Source organism: Ambystoma mexicanum, chromosome 9, assembly GCF_040938575.1.
Source record: "Ambystoma mexicanum isolate Mex_15411 chromosome 9, UKY_AmexF1_1, whole genome shotgun sequence".
Classification (NCBI taxonomy): Eukaryota; Metazoa; Chordata; class Amphibia; order Caudata; family Ambystomatidae; genus Ambystoma; species Ambystoma mexicanum.
In genome coordinates, this window is record NC_090931.1 from 520,725,711 (window position 1) to 520,748,391 (window position 22,681).

General features: G+C 48.4%; 1 protein-coding gene across 2 annotated transcripts in view; it reads right to left on the minus strand.

Moving 5' to 3' along the window:
- Positions 1–22,681, minus strand: part of USP32 (ubiquitin specific peptidase 32) — a 3,569,419-nt gene that overhangs the window by 2,163,992 nt on the left and 1,382,746 nt on the right. The window lies entirely within an intron of this gene.

The following is a 22,681-nucleotide window of genomic DNA, read 5'->3' on the forward strand; positions in this document are numbered from 1 at the left end:
AATTGGGGGGGCAGGAAGACGCAGAGTGGCTTTGAGCACATTGTAGGGGAGGCATGTTATCACAAGTACGACACTGACACAATGGGTACAATTTGTAAAACCTTATTCTGCCCTAGAAGTAAGATGGGAGTAGCCTCAACCATCATTTAATAAATAACGCAGTCTTAGTGGAGTCTGTCAAATCAAAATGGCCTATGGTAACAAAACCTAATGCCTACCCCAGCTCTTGTACAAAAAAGTATAAAAAGGAGAAATGTATGCAAAAAGGAAAGGTCTGTGTTCAAATGAATAAAGATGATTCAAACAGCTCTTCTCCCCACGTTAGACCTCACGGAGTAAAGCTGTCCTTGCAGGCAGGATGACACACACTGGCTCGGCTTCCAATAAAATAAACAGTTCGAGAACGTGGATCTGGGCCCGACTGGCCTTACAAGTTTAAGTTTATTTTCTTGACTTCAAAATAATTTTTCAACCAAAAAGTTCACAAAGGTCCCCCTGAGTCGGGCTCAGACCTTTCACCACACAGTTCTCGTAGGTCCCCCTCAGCAAGTCTCAGACCTCTCACGATTAAGTTCAACACAAACTTGTCAGGGGTTTCTCCCTTCCCCAAGCTTATTTCACTTTGGGTCTCCATCTGTTGGGTTCGGACCCCTTTCTGAAGTCCAAGACTTTCAAATGTGTGTGGTTTACCTTTCAGACCACTGCAGGACCACTTCGACTCAAAGTTTACATTTCAGCTTTCACTCTCCCCTTCTCTAGATGTTAAACCTTGTTATTTCACTTTTGCTGTTCTTTCGTTTTCTCGCTTCGAACAATTTACTTTTCATGGAGACTTTCAAGTGGGCTACTTCCTTTCTCTGGACCACTCAGTTACTTAGTATAGCTGATTTTGAAGCTATCTTTCACTTCAAAGTTCATTCACAGGTCTGCCTTTCTTAGCATCTCACTCACACGTGTGCAGCCATCAAATGTTACTATTTCAAAATGTTAATACACACCTGCCCTTTCAAGTCGTTTGCCAACTCACTGCATGGGTGCTCCTTTTTCTTGGTTTTGCGATTCCCAATACACAAGTCAAGGTTAGTACCACAGGCTTGGCCTCACTTCCCCAACTCTGCCGAACACCCGAGAGGGTCGCTGGCATCCTTGAAACACAATGCAGTCTTCACTTGTGGGATCTGGCCTACACCACGTGTTTTCCGAGGTCTGTGGGAGGCAACGACCTCCAGTAGGGAACCCTTGGAGAGTATTTTAAAATTGAGTAAAAATGTGATTTAACTGGAAAAATGAAAATGTATTGTTTTAACCTATTTATTGATGCACATTAAAAGAACAGGTTTACTTCTTCCAATCGGGCATTAATAATAGTACTTTCTTCCTGTGGTAATATGTGCACTACTGATACAAACATATCCATGGAGCTGTGTTGGTAAACTCAGAACCACAAGGTTCTACATGTCACTTTCCCATTTTTTTGTTGTGAGTATTTTTACTATTTTATTGGAGTATTTGCTTATTTCTAGGGAGTAAAAATGGTTGATACACCTATTATCGGTAGGGCTGCCCACAATACAATAGTACAAGAAGAGGTACCTTCCAAACACCCAGGTTTCACTTGGTCTTGTTCTCGCACAACCTTTTACTCCTTGGCCTGGTGTTCTATCCTTCCTCTCCCTTTATTCTATTCTCTGCCCTTCTCTTCCTCCCCTTCTCCTTAGCCTCTCCTGCTCTTGTTCTTCCCCTCTGTCCCACTGATGCTCTTTCTTACTCCTACTTTCCTCCACCACTACTCCCAATCCCCTCGCCACATTACCATTACTACCCCTCTCCACACTACAACTACTATTACACTCTACCCACTTCTCCAACAGTCACCTTTCTTTCACTCTCCTAGGCCGCTTCTCATTCACATCCTACTCTCTTTCTGAAAGTTCAACTCACTCTCCTTGCACGCACACTCACACCCAAGTACCACTTTCTCCTACCAGCCAATACCTAATCTTGTAAACTCTTTCAGCAATCCTTCTCCACACTCCTCTGGATCGTCCTCTTTCTGTTTGGTCTTTTGGTTCCAGCTCTCCTCCCTGGGCTCACTCCAGCAAGCCACAACTTCTCTTTTCCTATGCCCCTTTTTATCCTCCCCCAATACCCTCTCCGTCATCTGGTTCCCCAGCCAACTACTGGCTTCTTTTTCCCCAGGGGTTGTGTATTCACGTTCATATATTGGGTTTTCAGCCCTACCCCTTTCTCCATCCAGGGGTTTTCTGCCATTTGGATATCGCGGCCCTATCGCAATACAGGCAACTCCAGTGTTCACATGTCCACCGTGATTGAACAGAGAGGGAGAGTTGCCAGTGTGATACACAGGCCTCTCGACGGTCCCCCTGTAGATACAGCAAACTTTACAGATCATGTGTGGTCGATCTGCGGTCTCGCTGTTAGTTTCCGGCTCTCACTCAGTCAGGCTGCCTGCAGCCTCCTCCTCCTCCTCCTCCTCCTCCTCTACCACCACCACCACCACCAGGTCCCCTGGGCGATGTAGTTCTGTGGGGAAAAGAGAAAATGTCTGGCCACCAAGGTGCTACAAAGGTATGGGCCAAGGTAAGGTGGTACTTACACAGGTAGCGAGAGAGAGACTGAGAACCTCCCAAATCACATACTCTGCCTTCACAGCAGAACTGGCTCTGGTAGAAGTTCTGCTCCAGGGTGCCACCTTCTTAACTGGGTCAGTGTCTGTGACCCTGTCACAACGCAAAGACAGACTTTGTTGCCAGCCTGCACACAGACAGCAACACCTTAACAATCTCATCATTCAGCTGCCAATCGGAAAACCTCATCCTCTCAATAGCCACACAGGAAGAGCGAGAGGCTGCAGGTTTAGGTGCAGCACCTGAACCCTCCAAATGGGATAACGGGTCTGCCCTCCAGGGAAGGAGCCGAAGTAGACCGATGACCATCTCTAGAAGGTTCGGGTACCATGACATCCAAGCCCAATTTGGGACGATCGGAATCATGTTAGACCTGAACCTCCTAAACCACCTGAAAACTAAAGGGATGGTGGAAATGCATAGTGGTGCCTGAAAGTACACTTCACTAGAAATATGTACCACAATGCCACCCTCTGTGGAAATTGCTTAAAAAACAGAAAAGCCTTCACTTCCTGTTGTCACAAAGTCAGCTGCAGGGGTTCCCGAAAGTTCAAAGATTTCTTAAAGGAACTCTGGGCACAGCTAACACCCGAGAAACACTAAGACCTACCTGCTCAGGATGTTCGCCACCCCATTCTCTGTACTGGCTAGAATGACTGTCGAGACCAAGTTGCAATTCTCCAGAACTACCAAAGCTGCGTGGCCTACCTGCACAGGAACAATGACAGAACTCCACTCCCCTTTCTTGAGGCAGTGTATGGCCACTGTATTGTCTGTCAACACCAGGATATTTCTTCCCCTGAACGGAAAAATAATCAGAGCCAGTCTGGCAGCTCACAGCTTCAACATATTTATGTGCCAAGCACCCTTTGCCCGGGACCAAATCCTGCTCAGCCCAAGATCCTCGAGGTGAGCAGCCCAGCCTATCAGGGATGCGCCTGACAATCTTGGCCTCTGGTCACGGTTGCTACAATGGCTCCCATACCAAGAGTCCCTCTCCCAACGAGACCACAAGTGAAGATCCTTAGACAACCTCTCTGAAACCTGCAAATAAATGCGACTATTGCTGCAGAGCAGATATTGCAGACAAAGGAGAATGTCATGAGGCACAGAAGGCAGAAAAAGGCTGAGGCTGGCAGCACGTGAGTTTTGGAATAAGGTGACCATCTGACAAATATTGACTCAGTCATCGGGTGGGAGGGGCATTGAACACCCAGGTTTCCAGTACTCCCCGATGAACTAGAGCCACTGTGAAGGAGTCAGCTGAGACTTCTGGACATTCACGGAGAAGTCCAAACTGTTAAGCAATCAACAGGTTTCCTTAAGGTGTTAAATCACCTAGTCACCTTTTTTGACTAGTGACCCCAAAGGAGCTAGTTGTTCAGATAGGGGAAGATGGGATTCCTACCACCCGAGAAACGATCCACCACTACCGTCATTAGCTTGGGAGGAAGACCGTCTAGTGGGGAGCATTGTGAACTGTCAATGGGTGCTGCCCATCACAAACCTCATGAAGTTCCTGTATTTCACTGGATCGCCACACAGAAGAACAAATTATTATGGGGGAGAGCCAGGAAACCACGTAAATAAAAAAACTATGAAATTGTATTACTAGAGGTAGTTTGAAATACGATGGTTCCTCCGCAGTGCGCTTGAAGATTGAAAGCGCTGCGAGATAGCCTTTTACAGTGCCAACTTGAAGGCCTGAGTTTGCCAAGTAGAGTAGAAACGTTAACACTGTTGGTGTACCACATGAAAAAGGGTTGATATTCCGTTCTCTACACCAGCTGCAAAATTCGTTCCAACAGCAACGGTATAAAGACTTTGTTGCTGGCCTTCTGGCCGAAAGCAACACCTCCATGACGTCATCAGGGAGGTCCCAATCCTTGTACCTCACCCTTTCAGAAGCCAAGCGTGAAGGTTGAAGGTTCTGATGTCTGGATGGAGAACCTGACCTCCCTTCTGTGAGAGAAGATTCTTTTTGAGTAGAAGACCTATTGGAGGACAGATGGACATATCTAGAAGGTCCGGGTACCACGTTCTCCTGGCCCAGTCTGGGGCAATTAGGATCATGGTTTTCAGGAATCTTCTCAACCTCCTGATCATTTGAGGAATAACAGGGACTGGTGGAAATGCGTAAAGGAGTGGGAACTCCCAGTCCACTACGAACGCGTCCCCTAGAGTTCCTCTCGGGGGAAATTCCCTTAACAGAACAGATCGCACTTCCTGTTGGTGCTGGGGGCGAACAGATCCGCCTGAGGGGTTCCCCAAAGGGCGAAGATCTCTTGAAGGACTTCCTGAGCTAGCTCCCACTCGTGAGAGACTGTGCTTTGCCTGCTCAGAGCGTCCGCTGTCAAGTTCTTCTCTCCGGCTAGGTGGACTGCCGATAGAGAGATTCCTTCCTGAATTGCCCAAAACCAGAGCTGCATTGCCTCTCTGCACAGTGGCAGTGACCCTACGCCTCCTCTTTTGTTGAGGTAGTGCATGGCCACCATGTTCTCCGTCATTATCAGGACATTTCTCCCCTGTACTGATGGCAGGAAAGCTTTCAGCGCTAGCCTGATCGCTCTCAGCTCTAATAGGTTGAAGTGTAGTCTGGACTCCGATGGAGACCAACGACCGCTGATGGTCAAGTCATTGGCATGGGCTCCCCACCCCGTGAGTGAGGCGTCTGACTACTGTTATCTCCGGCCATGGTTGCCAAAACAGTCCTCCTTTCAAGATGTTCTCTGGATAGGCCCACCATAGAAGGTCGTGGGCTACCTTGTCCGGAATCTGGAGGAGATCTGTCATTCTCCCTGAGAATTGCGACGACTGAGTTCTCAGTGCCCACTGAAGAGATCTCATTCTCAGGCGAGCCTCTGGCACAAGGAAGATGCAATATGCCATGAGGCCTAGCAACCTCAAAAAGTCGAAGGCTGGGAGACGTTGGGCATTTTGGAACTTGTTGACCATCTGCAGAATATCTTGAACCCTCACCTCTGGTGGCGAGGCTTTTCCCAGGGAAGTGTCCAGGACCGCTCCAATGAACTGGAGTCTCTGTGATGGTATCATCTGTGACTTCTTTAAATTGAGGCAGAAGCCCAGTTTGTGAAGGAAGTGGCAGACATAATCTAGCTGGATCTGAGCTTGTTCCGAAGATACAGCCCTGATCAGCCAATCGTCCAGGTAGGGGTAGACATGGATCCCTTCCCTCCTTAGACTCGCAGCCACTACCGACATTAGCTTGGTGAAGACCCTCGGGGCGGAGGCCAGCCCAAATGGCAGAACTCGAAATTGATAATGAGAGTCGCCAATTGCGAACCTCAGGTATTTCCTGTGTTTGAGATGGATTGGCACATGGAAATAAGCATCCTGAAGGTCCAGAGATACCAGCCAGTCCTGGAGCTGGAGGGCCTGAAGGATCTGAGAGAGAGTTACCATCTTGAACTTGTCCTTCCTGAGGAACTTGTTCAATTCTCGTAAGTCCAGGATGGGTCTCAGTCCTCCGTCCTTCTTTGGAATGAGAAAGTAGGGGGAGTACCAGCCCTTGTTCCTGTCCGCTACAGGTACCGGTTCTATGGCACCTATCTCTAGCAGGTCTATAATTTCCTGCAAGAGGAGCGGATCTGGAACTTTTAGAGAGCTGTGCCCCGGTGGATGACTCTGAGGGATGTGTAGAAAGGGTAGGCAGTAACCCTGGGCAACTGTCTCCAATGCCCAAGCATCTGACGTTATAGCCTGCCATTCCGTCAGATGGTGAGTTAACCTGCCTCCTACAGGTGTTTTGTGTGGAAAGACCTCAGAGTGGTTTGGGGGCGGCTGATGCAGATGCCGAGGGTAAAGAATGCGGAATAATAGCGAAAGGACTTTCCTCTCGCAGAGGTTCCTAAGGGGCAAAAAAGGAGTTTGGCGGATTGCAGCTCCTAAAGATTTTGCAGCTGCTTTAGATGTCTGCAACTTTTCCAGACTGTCATCAGCCTTTTTACCGAATAAAGAAGAGCCGTCAAAGGGCATATTCAAAAGTCTGGCCTGTACATCTGGAGCAAAGCCAGACTTTCGCAACCACGCATGCCTGCGGATTGTTGTACTTGCCGCCATGGCCCTGCTGATACTGTCAGCGGAATCAATGCCAGTTTGAAGTGAATCGCACATGGCATCTTTGCCATCTTTAATAATGTTAAGGAAGGCTTCCCTTTCCTCTCCTTCGGGTATGCAGTCAGCCGCTGATGAAGCGCACTCCCACAGTGTGTGACTGAACCTGGCGAGCGTATAGGTGGCGTTGATGGACTTCAACGCCATACTACAAGCAGAAAAGACTTTTTTTGCCATAGAATCGTACCTTTTGTCATCTCTATCCGGTGGGACAGTAGGGTAAGCGGATCTGCTGCTTGATGAAGTTGCCGCTTGAACCACCAGGCTCTCTGGAGTCAGGTGTTTTGATAAGTATTCAGGGTCAGCCGCAGCTACCCTATACTTGGCTGACAATCTTTTATTGACTGCCGGGATAACCTCAGGAATTTCCCAATTAGATGAAATCTTCCTTTGCAAGGCTGCATGGAAGGGGACCACAGGATCCTCCTGTGGACCTTTGTCTAGTATGTCTGTCAGGTCATCCTGTTGACAAACAGGTGAAGGCGCAGACCAACCCATAAATTCAATAATCCTTGCCATTAGGGTTCTATAGGGTGTTTCGGCATGTTCCCCAGGGTCTGGTTTGACAAATTCCACTTCTGGGGAAGTGTCCAGCCCACTTGCCTCATGTAATGATTCCTGTAGGCCTTTCAACCTTCTTTCCTCAGAGGTAAAATCCTCTGAAACAGGTAGTGTGGTCCTCTGCAAACGGAAGGTTTCCTGGTCAGAATCCTCCCCTTCTTCATAGATTAAAGATAATCCGGGGTACTCTTACCTCGGAAATGGTGTAAAACCCATTTCTAAGGCAGAAGGAGCCAAACCCGTCATTATTGGGCGAGAAAACGTTGATGTCGTCGACGCCGATGTGCCAGGCTTCGAAGGCGTAGAGAAAGGCATCGAGAAAACTGGAAGAGGCCTCGAAGAACTCGAGAGGCTAGGGATCCTACTCAAGGATGTCGACGACAGTATCGGCGTCGTGCCGGAGGCTCTTGTTATCACCGTTGGCTGTGAAGTAGCCGTGGTTTTCTCTTTCATCGGCATCAATGATGGCGTTGATTCGATCGATCGATGGCCCGTGGCGCTCTCGGGTGGACTCTTTCGATGGGTGCAGCGACTCGCGGCATTTCGATTTTTTCACCCGGGGTATCACCCTCAGCTGTCTTCGAGGGGGTCGACCAAGACGCTTAGCATTTTCTTCCTGAATTCCTCCCACTCAGCCTGAGAGCTGTGTTTTGTGCGGCCGGAGACCCTTTCTGGGGAAACAGAAGATGACGAGGAAGGGGATCTTCGACGTCTCTTCTTTGAGTGTCTCTATCTCGACGAATGGTGGGACTACTTCGAGACCTAGAATGGGAATGCTTTCGACACCGAGGAGACGAATGCCTCGACTCGGCAGAAGAAACTTTCGAGGAGGTTTTGACTGACTTACCACTCTCGAGCTTCCCCTTGCGCTCCTTCAAGGCTTTCGCCGTCATGGACATGCAGTCCTCAAACTCCGAACAATGGTGCTCGACTCCCAAGCACCACAAGCAGATCCTGTGTGGATCTGTTATCGACATTTTCTTATCGCAGACTCGACATTTTTTTAAGCTGGACCGCGGCGTCGTCGGTTCCGATGAAGAAGCCACGAGAACAAGTTGGTATTTCGAGTAAATATAAGAGGTTTTATCTGACTGAACGGAGCAACGATATTCCGAGGCCCCACGAAGCACAGAAAACCGGAACTGAGCAACGGACGCCGCGCGTGGCTATTTACGGGCATGGTGACGTCGGCGCCGATACAGTGGCTGTCGAGGGACATCGACTCGGCGGACGTCGACGCGCAGCGCCCTCTACAGAGAAAAAATTTCCGAGGCCAGCAAGCTGGAGACGAATTATCAAAGATAAGGAATACGTCGGAGGACACAATCCCTTCGAATATAAGTTACTCACTGTAGTGACTAACCTACTCCTAGTCCATAGTCACCTTTCCTCCATACTGTATTCCCTGGCTAGGGATGGGAGACAGAACCCTTTTCCCCAGAAAACTCATCTGCTCCTCTAAATTTAGATGCACACGGGGGCGCAACCCTGGGAGCATGTGCTCCACTGACTACGCCCACCAGCTCCACTCCTCCGTCCCCTTTGACGCGTCGACAATATTAACATTGCCTAATGACACCAGTTTTATTAGGGAGGACGACGGTGGGACATATGGAGGAAAGGGGACTGTGGACTATGAGTATGTTAGTCACTACGGTGAGTAACTTATAATTACTCCTACGTCCCGTCCCCTTTCTTCCATACTGTATGGACGATTACAACTGAATGTAGCCCCAGGGAGGAGAGGTGCCCCTCTTAAGAAAACAAGTTCCTTAACACTGCCTGACCAAATGCTGCATCCAATCTGGAGCCGGCATCTAAGCAGTAGTGCTTGCAGGAGGCTGGGGGAGTAGCCCATGTAGCCGCCTTGCTGATAGCATGCCACGGAACGTGCCTTCGGAAAGCACCTACTGTGGCTTTACCTCTGATGGGGCTGGCATGCATATTTGCTGGGAGAGGTTTGTGCTGCCTCTCATACGCCTCCTTGATGGCCGTAACCATCCACCTGGCTATGGAAGCCTTGGAGGCCTGACAGCCAGGTTTTGACCCCTCGAAGGTGACAAAGAGGGCCTCTGATTTGCGGAAGCTCTTGGTCCTGTCCAGGTAGTACCTTAGCGCACGCCTGACATGCAGACAGTGCAATTCCCTCTGAGCGACATCCTTAGGGTCTGCAAAGAAAGTTGGTAACACTATCTCCTAGTTAAGGTGAAAGGAGGCGAAAACCTTAGGTAAGAAAGCGGGGCGAGTTCTAAGCAACACCTTGTCTTTATGAAATGTACTATAGGGCTCTGAAGCCACCAGCACCTGGATTTCACTGATCCGGCGTGCCGTAGTAAGGCCCATCAGGAAAGCCATCTTAATGGTGACAACTAGCCTGATGTCTACGGACACCATAGGCTTGAATGGTTTATGAGCCAGGGCGCCCAAGACCACATTGAGGTCCCACACAGGGTGTGGCTTCTTGATCGGCGGATAAAGCCTGGTCAGGCCCGCCAAGTGTCTTTTAACCACTGGATTCTAGGATGAGAATATCTTCTCCTCCGAGTTCCTGTAGGCTCCAATGGCTGCCAGATAGATGCAGCATGTGTCTACCTGCACCCCTGAGTGTGCAAGGGGCGCAGAGAAGGATAGCACGTCATCCAACGTGCAGGTCAACGGATCAACCTCTTTTAATTCCGCCCAGTAACAAAACCTGGTCCACTTGCTTTTGTACTGGCGCCTGGTCGCATCGCTCCTAGCCCCATGTATAATATCTAGGTTAGCCTGTGACAAATGCAGATGCCGCAGTGTGAATTGTTCAGGAACTACGCTGCAAGGGCTAACTTCTTGGGGGGGGGGAGGATGACTGTGCCTCCCTGCTGAGAGAGTTGATGGGCCCAGGGGAAGGTGCACCAGTGCCTGATTCGACAGGCTAAGTAGTTCCGAGAACCATGGCCTTGCTGGACACCACAGAGCTATCAGGATGATACGTAGGTGCCGGGACTACCTGATCTTGCAGATTACCTGGTGGACCAGGGGATTGGGATGGAAGGCATATGCGTTCACGTTGTTCCACTGGATCTGCATTGCATCAGAGAGCCCATGCTCTGTCCGTGCCAAAACGTGAACTGGGAGCACCTCCTGTGGGACTAGGCGGTGAAGAGATCCACCTGAGGATGACCCCACTTGTTGAAGATCCCCCAAAGGACTTGTCCGCCCCCAGCCTGCTCAGCCTGTCCACCTCTAGGTTGGACTACCCCGGGAGGTGGATTGCTGCCAGGTGCATGTTGTTTACCAGAGCCCACTCCCAAATGTTGACTGCTAGAGTGCAGAGGGGAAGAGATCTGGTGCATCCCTGCTTGTTGATGTAATACATGCTCGTGGAGATATCAGTTTGAATGAGTACGGGCTTGCCGCTGATCATCGGGTGGAAGGCTTTGAGAGCGAGCCAGATAGCCATCACCTCAAGCCAGTTGATGTGGGCTGCCTGCTCCTGGTGGGACCAAACCCCATGGACACTGTGGCTGCCCAAGATAGCTCCCCAGCCCTCTAGGGATGAGTTCTTGGTGATGGTGACCTGAGGTGATGGTTGACAGAAGGGCCTGCCTATCTGCAGGTTGGTGTCTGTGCTCCACCAGATTAGTTCCTGGCGGAGATGATGTGGGATGCTGACCTGCTCTGCCTGGGAACCACTCGCTTGACTCCAGGAGGCTGCAAAGTGCAGCTGCAGTCGCCTCATTTTGAGTCTTGGATGCGTCACTGCCAGGAGACATGCCGCTATGATGCCCAATAGTTGTTGGTATCACCATACAGAGGTCACTGCTCTGCTGAGAAAAGGACCTGTGGCCCTCTTGATGGCTGCAATCTTGTCCGCTGACGAGAAAATCCTCTAGGAATTTGTATTTCAGATTAGGCCCGGCAAGGTTGGGCTCTGCATGGGCGCCAGCTGTGACTTCTTGAGATTGATGGAAAATCTGAGCTCATGTAGTGTACCCATGAGGGTGAATGCAGTGTGTTCGACTGCCACCAGAGACCTTGCCCTGACTAGCCAGTCGTCCAAATATGGGAAGATGTGGTGACCCTGCGCCCCAAGTAGGACTGCCACTGCGTTCATAAGTCTGGTATAGACCCTGGGAGCCAAATTTAGGCCAAAGGGTAGAAAGCTGTATAGGAAATGAAAGCCCATGATCCTGAACCTCAGAAAGGACAGATGGGGTTGCCAGATCGGGATGTGTAGGTACGCATCCTTCAGATCCAGGGAGCGCATCCAATCTCCCCCACACAATGTCTCCACTATTAGCGCTGGGGTAAACATCTTGAACTTTTGGAGAGGGAGGGAAAGGATCAATGTGGAAAGGTCCAACACAACTCTCAGGCCAGCCTGGTTCTTTTCATGTATGGTGAAAATCTTGAATAGAAGCCCAGACCTCGCAGAGAGGCTGGGATTTCCTCCACTGCCTGACTCTCTATGAGCAAGCGAATTTCCGCCAACAGAGTTGTTGTACTAATCTGTGGGAGCGGAGGGGTGGTGAGAGAAGGGGGGATAGGGAAACGGAAGCCTGTGGATACTATGGAGGGGATCCATGGGTCCGTGAACCTTGTCTGCCAGCGGTGAGCGTGAAGGGCAAGCCTGCACCCCACCGGAGACTTGTGGATCCGGATGGACGTGTCTTTCCTTCTTACCCTCTGAGGCTGGGGCTGAGGAGGGGGACTGGAAAAAGGTCTTGTGAGCTGCCTGTGCTGGCTCGGGGATCTGTCCGGTTGCCTGGACTGTCTCTCTTGGAAGCCCCTGAAGCCTCCGAAGGATCGACACTTGTCTGAGCTATATGCCTTAGGGGTGGACTTGGTGAGGATCGATAAAGTCTGCAAACTGTTCTTTTTCTTATTGAGTTCTTCATCTGTCATTGAATGGAACAGATCGCCCCCCCCCTCGAATGGAAGGTCCAGTATATGCTCCTGGACATCAGGGCTGAACTTAGTCGCCCTTAGCCAAGCCGTCCTTATGTCAGTAGCAATACAGATGGCACAACCTGAGGTATCAATGTGAGCCACCATAGACCCAATTATGTCCTGTGCCACTATTTTGGCCTCAGCTAGCCCAGCCTTGAAGCAAGCCTGGCTCTGTACAGGGAGGTCAGGTAGGAAATCAGCGATCTCTTGCCAGAGCCTCAGGTTGACCGCCGCCAGCATGGCATCCACATTGGACTGGCACAGATAAAGAGTAGCATTGGAGTAGATTTTCTTTCCAAAAGCCTCCAGGATCTTTTCATCCTTACCCAGGAGTGCTGAGGCTGATGTAGCCAAGGATGATTGAGGAATAGAGTAGAGTGATGCTGCTGCTATCACTGAAGAGTGTGGCTCAGGGTGTGCCGACATCAAGAGGGGGTCCCTCTCCGTTTGCCAAAACTTACTGTCAAGACGCCGGTTGGTAGGCTGGGTAGAATGCGGCTTGAGCCATCCTTTTTTGGCAAGCGCCACCATGTACTTCTGCATTGGGATTCCCGTTCTAGATGTGGGGCGTAGAGCGAGAACCTCTGCCAAAACCCCCGCCTCTGGTTGTTCCACCTATGGTTGTGGGATCCCCAAATACTCAGGCAGGCCTGCCAGCCGTTCGTGAAAGGCTTTGGCTGATGATGAAGTGTCAGGGTTTTCCTCCTCATCTGTGTCCACCATTGTGTGTAGCTGGTCCGGTGCAGCCAGAGGAGTGCTCAGCGCAGGAAGCTGTGGCGTGCTGATTCACAGCACCAGAGGCTGCTGCGGCAGCATAGAGGGGGCTGCTGTGACTGGCACAGGCATGGGAGCCGGTGTAGTAGGGATTGGCGTGGCGCCTGGAGGTGCGCTGGACCCAGAGGAGCTGGACCCAAAGGCAGCGTGGCTGTGGGTTCTAGCATTTGTACCCGGGGTGAGCATATCCCTGAAAAAATCCCTAAGGATGGTGCCCATCTGTGGGGACATCACAAAAGTAAGGAACTTCTCAAAGATCCTGTCTTCAAAGGCCGGAGGAGTGTTTGATGGAACAGGCATAGGTGTGGGCCCTGAGGTTGCTGAAACCTAGGCGCACCCTGTCTAGCTGTATGGGGCGAGGAGTATCTGTCCTGCAAAGTTGATGGGTATACTGTGGGCCAAGTGACCGGCGTTGACCAGTTCCACCTGGAAACTCGCTCCCCTACCTGGTCCCCAAAGGGAAATGGTGTTGGGCGAGCTCCCATTTTGCCTGGCCTGGTGGCCATTTTGTCCTGCTGCTTGCCACGTGCCTGCATCGTGGTACTTGCTGCGCTGGGCCCGGCTTCCTCCAGCATGCGAAGCGGTGGAGTTTGGAGCCTACCAAACCTCAGGATGGGACCTGGTAGGCGGAGTGCCCTCGGCTGTAGAGCCGGTAGTGCTGCATACAGGTACCCCCTCAGACATCAGTCCGGTGTTAGGGCGTGTTGAGACCCGGTAATAGAACCTTGCGTCCCTCAGTGGAATCACCGGTAAGATCTCATTACCCCTCGGCCTGGTGGCCGGTAGCTGGAGCAGCCCTCGTGCTTGTGCTGGTAATGGGATCTTTTAGGTCCCTCCCGCTCTTGCGCTTCCTGGGAAAGGAGTCACCTTTGCGGGTGCGGAGAACAGTGCACCTACCTTGTGCCTCTCTTCTGCTTCACTAACGCCTTAAGGTCCTCTAGATGCGACCTTTTGAAGAGCTCCCTCCACATGGCTAATCTGTTCTTGAGGGCGCGCAGTGGCAAAGCATTGCACGCAGTACAGCAGTCCCAGCCGTCGTCAAAGTCAAGGCAGCCAAGGCAAAGGGCGCGGGGGTTGGATGTTGAGAAGGGACCCACGCAGGCTGGACACCTGCTGAAACCCGCCTTCGTCGACGTGCCGGGGAGGAGTGTGGCGCCAAAGGACAAAGCGGTACCTGATTGAAAGAGAAAAAGAAGACAAAAGTGCTTCTCCGGGGAAGAGCGCATGGAATGACTAGGCCGGAGGCCTAACCCAGGAGTGCTGGCGAAAGCGCTACATTCCCATTGATGCGGAAAAGAGGCCTGCGAGTGCCACCAGTGGGTGGAGTCCGGGGAGCGCATGCTCCCAGAGCCATGCAACGCGTGCATCTAAGTTTAAAAGGGAAGATGATTTTTTGGGTGAAAAGGGTTCTATCTCCAGTCCCTAGCAAGGCAAGCGCATACAGTATGGGGGAAAGGGGACGGGACGTAGGAAAAAGAGCCCCTACGCATTGCGCATATCATCATACAGATGATAGTATTCTAAGATACACAGAATTATTCACCTTGGCAGGGGCTGTTTGGTCACAGTCCTGCCAGCACGACACAAGCACAACTAGGGAAAGAGCTGGTCATCTCTCCTGTTCGAGAGACATAGTAGATAAGGGTCTGCACTGTGTGTATCCGATGGCATCGTTCCTCTGCCTTGGAAGGATGAGGCAGAGGTAAAAATAAAGAAAAGAAAATAGAAGATGGGTCTTTTGAGAAAGATGGAAAACAGAGACCACCTTCGGAAGGAAGGATTGTCTCACTCTCAACGTCACCTTCTCTTCGTAGAAAACCAAATAGGGACGTTAAATTGACAATGCCTGGAGCTGACTCACCCACCTAGTGGAAGTGATGGCGAACAGAAAAATCACCTTAAGCGCGAAAAATCTTAATGAACAAGAATCGAGGGGCTCAAACAGTAGCTGTTTACTCAGGCGACTGGTTGAAGTAATCACAACCAAAAAAAACACTTTCAGGACAACCTGAAATGGTGGTCAACAATTGAATGTATCAGATGGAGATGCCATCAACTCCATCAAGGAAGAACAAAAGCCTGGAGACGAAAATAATGATGAAAATGTGAAATAAGAACTGTCCTCAGACCTCTTAAAAAGAGATATCTGGGACACCCGGTTGAGGAACAGGCCTGGGTGGATATCTGGCCCCGAGCACATACATCTTCCGCCTGCGTCACCAACAGAGAATGTGCGTACAAAATGTTGCTACGTTGGTACTACTCCCCCCCCTAAGGCTTCATCATATGAACCATTCTCTCGACCACTCCTGTTGGAGAGGGTTCAGCAGACCGGGTTCCTTTTTCCACATGTGGTGGACATGCCCAAAGATCCAACAATTGTAGAGGCTATGTTTAGCCACTATCGAACAGATCACCCAGACGGCCCTTCTCTGGAGCCGGAGCCTGTCCTCATGGGGATCCCGATCCCCGGATCTATCCCTGTTCCGGAAACAGAGCCAAACTGCTGACCCAATGCCTGCTGGCAGAGAACATAGTGATAGCCCGCTAATGCAAAACCCTGAACAGCCCCTTCATGTCTCAATGGTGGGGGAAAATATGGGACATTCTGATCGCTGAAAAGGTAACAGCGGCAAGGGCCGGAATCCTTCACCGCTTTCAGAACCTTTGGGGCCCAGTATTGGAGTATAACCTAAAATATCCAGCTTTGACATATAAGCCTATCAACACGCGGTGGTCCCTGTCAGAAGCAGACACAGTAAACACAGACTAACGGGAGGCGACCCTGGACTAGGGGCTGGGGGCTGGGGGGGGATGCGGCTGGGGGATTGGAGGGGATTGTCTTGTTTTTGTGGATTTGCTTTACATGTCTTGTTTACTTTGTACCGTCTCCGCCCTGCCTTGGTTTAAAATAAACATATTTAAAAAAAATAAAAAAAAAGATATATGGCCAAGCTGGAAATGCTATCAAGTCAAGGACGACAAGCAACTAAGTGGGGAATATCCTGGTTATGAACCTACCTCACACACGACCGAAATGCACAGATTGGAAGGAAACACATAAAACAGACTGAACTGTGAGTTTACTATCCGGGCAACACCAAACACTCCAGTGACATGGAAACCTGTAGGAATAAAACACTGAGCACTTCACACAGGTGGACACAAACAAGTTGACCTGAGAATAACACATGGAGAAAATCACAACTAAATTTTGATCATGATTTTGATCATACACTGCATGCCAGTGTACAACCTCCAACTGAAAGGAGCTACAAATGCTCACCCAAGGCATTTACAGGTTTTGCAGCAGAGAATAGTGCTGTGCCCAACTTTGGATCCCCACACTTAGTGCAAGAAGAAACACTACATTCAATGAGGCCAACCGGCAAAAGAGTATAGTATCCATTCAAAACCGCACTTGCAGCACAATTAATTGGACTTCTCAGTTCACCCCATTCACCCAAGATTGGGTGCAAAATAAGGAATCTACTTCAGCCCGGAAGAAGACCTGTGTTCGAATCACATGTCGGCTGTTTCTTTACAATTACAATTGGGTGCCTTTGACCAACCTTGTGATCTGCGCTATGTAGTTGTGTATCCATTGATTTGGAATTCTATTCAAACAGTAATGTAATCGTCAGTGCCAACGATGGAAGCGATCGGCCATTACTGTTTGTTCGTTTCGTTTTTGCACATGCAAGCAACCAGGAGCCAGAAGACCTTTGAATTCTCTTGGGTTCATGTAGAGTCAGCTTGTCTTTAAGGTAGACGGGGGCATTGCCATGCATGCATTTGTGTGAGGATTTGAAACTGCACCTGAGCAGCCAAGGGTAACCAGTGAAATTCATTTCTTATGGCAGATGTATGTGATTTCCGGGGCAGATTATTGGCAATATGGATATCATGGTTTTGGATAACCTGGAGTTTGTGAATGCAATTTTTATTTGCTCTGCCCACAAGGACATTGCAGTAATCAACTCTTGGAAGAGCTATGGTAATATAGTTTTGTTCTGAAAGGAATGGTTTTATCTGCCTCAAGAGTTTTCATTGATATCGCAAATGGTATGAACATCATCATGAGTTCTGTTGTATTGCTGCAGAGGCACATCCAGTGAGATGACATCCACTGTTTAATGGTTTGATAGATACGTTTAAACCTATAGGTGTCTACCTTGTACATCCCATACAGCTCAAAAAGTAATTGAGCATCGGCTGCGTAGTTGGTGAATTGCATGCCCATTTTGACAAGAATGTCGGAGAGTGGTTTAGAGTAGATATTAAATAACGCTGGCGACATGCATGCGCCCTGTGGTACTCCATAAAGTATCAGAGCTGAGTCAGATGAAGCATTACCTCAATGCAGAATGGATCTCCTGTTACTGAGAAACGATCACACCCATTCAATGGCATTCCCTCAACAGTTACCTTCTGTGGGCAGGGCATTTAGAAGGTGGTCATGATCAAGTAGGTCAAACACTGCTGATAGGTCAAGTAAAATCAGTATCCCCAACTTCCTTCTGTTCATAATATTCAGCATATTAGATTGTAAATCCAATAGTACACTTTCGGTGCCATATTGTGGTCTAAAGCCAGATTGTCTGGGATGTAGGATAGAGGCGGCTACTAAATGTGCTTGCCGTTGCATACTGGCTAATATATCACTTTGAACAGAAAGTGGGAATGTGTGATTTGTCTTAGGTTAGTGTTGGGGAGAATTCTCTCTTTAGGCTGAATTTCCTAACCTGGTGAGTCCCCCAGCAGCTTTGCTGGATTTCTGGAGTTTGTTTTTTTCTCCTGCCAAGAGTGAGACACTTTTTCCCCCACTCTTGGACATGATTTATGGTGTTCCTTTGACTGTTAATGTGTTTTATGGGCTATGGGGTCCTTTACTCCATAGTGTCTCATGTGTTTTTACTATGTGTGTTACACAGCACCCTCCGTTCAGTGACACAGAGGTGTCATAGTGACACCCCACCATAGACTCATACCCTGGGACTGACTACTGTCTCCCAGGGCATGTAAAGTCACCATTGGCTTTACTAGTCCCAAATTATTAACAGAAACCAGTACAAACCATCATATTGTGGACGTACTGGTCGGGGCAATTCGATTGCCCCGGGGTCTTTTAGTCGAGGGGGCACGTCTTCGTCCCCCCTGATCGAGTTTTGCCTGGTGGCAGTGGATACTACTTTTTATATTCGACCGCAAATATATCCCTATGGGATTTTCCCATTGTTCGAGGCTACCAACTTTAATTATTTAATTCTCATAGCCTCGAACATACCGCCCGTTTATTTATTTAATATTAATTCGCCGGTTGGTATTTTTTGCCAGGACTCGATTCTAAAATGGCGTTTGTTTTCTCTTCTGTGACTCCAACCCAAGTCGAGCCCTTTGTTCCACTTTTTGGCGGGCTTCTCCACAGAAGCCTCCAAAAGTGGTGCCACTCTGTCTGGGTACCACAGGGGGTGTGGGAGGGGGTTTAGACACCCTGGACTGAGTTACCTTGGTAACTCAAGTCGCACTCGTGTGTGATTGGCCCAAGTGGTGAGCCGGCCGGCTCACCACTTAGCATGTTTGATTGACAGCTAGGCTGAGTGAATGGGGGTGTGCTGGATAAAAGCAGGGCTTTTGGGACTGGAACTTCAGAAGTCGCCACAGGACCTGAGAATCCGACGAGGGAGAAGCTGAGCCGACCTACCACGATGACACCACCGGTGGAGCCCTGCGGAACTGACTCACCACTTCCCGACGACAGAGAAGATCTCCCGGCTGGAGAGGCTTCTTCCCCTGACTGGTGGGCACAACCAGTTTACCTTCTTCTCTTCGCACCCCAGACCGGCTTGTGGTGAATTGCCCGTGCCAAGCACCCCGGCAACCGGATAGCCACTTACCACTGGACCGCGAACCAAAGGACCGGTCCTTTTACCTGAGAAACTCTGTGGCTGGTTTCTTCCCTGGCAGTGCAACGGACTCCTGTCTTCCTCCCCGACGAGATCCTCTCTTCCCCCGGACGGAGCACCGACTTGCATCCGCTGCCAGGAACAACTGCCCCCGATGGAGTATTCTCACCACTTTAAGGTACTGTGTCCGCCAGGCCTCCCTTTCTAAAGATTGCTACAAGGGAATAATAACCCCTTAACCTTCTGGACTGGGCTGGCCGCCTTGACCTTCTAACTGGTCCCTTTCTGTGGTCCAACTCCTTTCTGAACCTTTTCAAGACTTTTGTGCACTGCAACCGTGTGACCTTGGATACATTTTGTTTGATCCTCTCAAAGTGGATCCAGCCTATTGAACTCTAAATTCACGGTTTTACTTTGCCTTCCTCTCTTGTTGTGTTCTTGTAAAAGTGTTGAGACCGGTTTCAATGTATTCGCTGCTTTTCCCTCCCTTTTAAAACAAATTATTAGAGTGCCATCTGCGTTAAGCGCTCACCGCTGTCTGAAAATAAGTGGGGCTTTAAAGTCAGTGAGCTGATCAGCAAGATGCATATTTGAGTTTGCAGCAAATTACCTTTTAATTGTATCTTGTGCATTAGAAACGTTTCCTAAAAAACCCAGTAAAACGTTTGTGCAATCACTATTAGATGGAGAAAAAAGATGCAGTTGGGACTCCAGCAATCTCCTAATTTCTTTTAGAGTTGTTTGCTGCATTTATTATCTGGGCGTTAAGGTAGTCTTTTTTTGCATCATATATCGCCATTTTGTATGACTTTGCATGATCTTTCTATGTTGTTTTATCAGCCTCTGATATAGATTTTTGCCAGGCTCTTTCAGCCTGTCCTTTTGTTTGCATTTTAAGATCAGGGTTAAACCAGGGATTATGACAAGAGCCTTCTTTAACAATTGTCACTTCTTAGGAGCTACCCGATATATCATGTTAGTCATAATCTCCTTATAAGGGGTGGCAAATGTATTAGAACTATATCCAAAATGGATTCCATAACTTGTTTAATACAACTCAGAAGATTGGATGATTTGATCTTCTTGAAATTTCCGTTAAAAAGTTTACTGGTGGTGTTCATCTTTTTCTCTAGTTTCATAGGAAGCAAAACATGAAATTGTACTAATGAATGGTCTGACCAAATGCATGATCTGGTGATATTAAGGTTATGACATGGAACCCAGTCCATAACATTCCCTTTTATAAGGGTTGTCTCGTTGTTATGAAGTCTGAACTCAATGTCGTTTAGATTGGATTCTAATAGTATTGCTTCCTTGTCTGTGATGTTGCCCCGCCCGTTACATGTGATTATGTTCCCGTGAAAAAGTCACCAGGTAAGCAACTTTGTTTCCTGCCTCCCAACATTCTTTCCCCAAATATTCTAGGAGGGGTATAATTATATATTATTATCTCCAATCCTAGAATATTTGGAGAAAGTGTTTGATTGTTTGGAGGGTGCATTTTGAAGGAAATGTCAGCACCTGGCATCCATTTTCACAGCAGCACCATCAATGGAGACCCCTTGCCATTTAAATCCCCCAACAAAACCGTGGAGCACCTTAGCTTTTTCAATGGGTTCAAAATTTTGACAATGTTATCATTAAAATAAGGCATGTCATCTGGGGGGCGATATACCAGGACAAAGCTTATACAAGTATTATGGTTCGGGGTAAACTTGAGATGCAAAATCTTGCAACCGCTGCAAAAACAAGGTATCAAAAAGATAATCTTCTTAGCTATAAATGCAACCCCCACACTCCCCACCATACCCCTCGGCCCGGTCCTGGGAGAAACATTTGTAACAATTAAGGGACCGATAAGTCGATTGGATTGAGGGTCCATGTGCCTTAATGCTCACAGTCTCATCCTGCGCAATATGCTCCGGTGAATATATCTGCTCTACTTCATTTGCATACTACCTATGTTAATAAGGTTGCACATGTAAATATTACTGAATAAGTACTGACGGAAAAATACATATGTAAATATCTTATGTCTGTAAATATGTGTAATATGATTTATGCCATTGTTTTCTTTCATTGCCTGTGGTAACCCTGTAATGTGCATCACCTGCTTTCCAGCACCCAGATACCTATGGGTTTGGCACGCGCTACAAATGCTAAATAAATAAAAAAATAAAATTGTACTCTTTAATCCACATTTCAGTGAGGCAGAGAAAGTCAATGTTATGGTCTAATATGTAATCATATATACCTGTAGCATGTTTATTCAAGGATCGTGTATTCAAGAGGAACGATTTAATACTGTTCCCATCAAAAATAAATTGGGACATCAGATGGATTAGGGGTACTACTGTCATCTGTAAAGACATTTGTGATCAAGTTACCATTAGAACTGTCCATATCAGTGGGAAATGTAACACATTTTTCCACCAAAAGGCTTGTAGAATCCATCAGGTCTATGGTTTGACAAGTATCTTCAGTATAGGATGTCTCACATATATTGTGATAGTGGTCGTGAGAAATGACAGGTGCAGGATCGTCCAGGCAAATCTGAGTGACATAATGCTCCATGGTTCCGTCAAGATCATCTCTCAAATGAAGGGCAGAGGAAGCCTCCGTACAGCAATTATATGCTGATTTAATATTATGAATGTGATTATTAGAGGGTATAGCCATAGTTACATGCTGCAAGCTTTTAAACTCCAAGGCAGTAATGTTACCTGGGAAACCTTGTTCTGCAGTCAAACGAAGCTTGCAAACCATCATCAGTTCCGTCTGACAAATCTGATCGCAGCATAGAAGAACAAGTTACTTACCAACTGGGAACGTTCTTTCAACTGGATGTTCCTCCCACGTATTTCTCATCTATGATAGTCTTATCTCGCCAGCTTCGATGCTTTGGATAAAAAAGTTCGGCAGAGGGCGCTGTGCACGAGGTCGTGGCCTTGGTGTCCCTCGATAGCCGCCGTGGCATGTTGACGTCACTCGTCGTACAAATAGCTTGTGCCGCGCCCGTTGGCTTCAGTTGTGTTTTTTCATTAAATAAATTGAGGAACCATCCAGGCATGCCCCAAATTGTAAGCTCTTCGCAAAAGCATAGTGTGAATCACGCAAATTGTACAGCGGGGTAGATTGGGAGAGGCGATGAGGAATACGTGGGAGGAACATCCAGTTGAAAGAACGTTACCAGTTGGTAAGTAACTTGTTCTTCGAATGGATTGTGTCCTCCAAAGTATACCTCATCTATGATAGACTCCCAAAGCAATGGGAATTCAGGAGGTGGGAGTACTATTTAGCTTTATCATGGATTGAATGAAGTACTGCTTTTGCAAATAGGCCTTCTTGGGAAGATGAAGAATCTAAGCAGCAATGCTTAACAAAGGTATGAATTGATGCCCAAGTTGCAACTGAGCAGATGTCAATTCCGGGGACTCCTCTCTGAAGAGCTGCAGAAGTAGACATGCCCCTAATGGAATGAGCTCTAAGCCCTTCCGGCGGTTCCTTCCACGCTAGCCTGTAACACTCTACAATAGCCAGAGTAATCCAGCAGGATATAGTTTGTTTTGTCACTGCTAATTCCAATTTCGGACCAGTATAGCCCTCAAAAAGCTGGTCATCTTGGCGTAATCTTGCCCTTCTCGTTATATAAAAACTCAGAGCCCTTTTTGAGTCTAGTCTGTGCAACCTCTCCTCCTCTTTGTACAAATGAGGGGGAGGGTAGAAAGT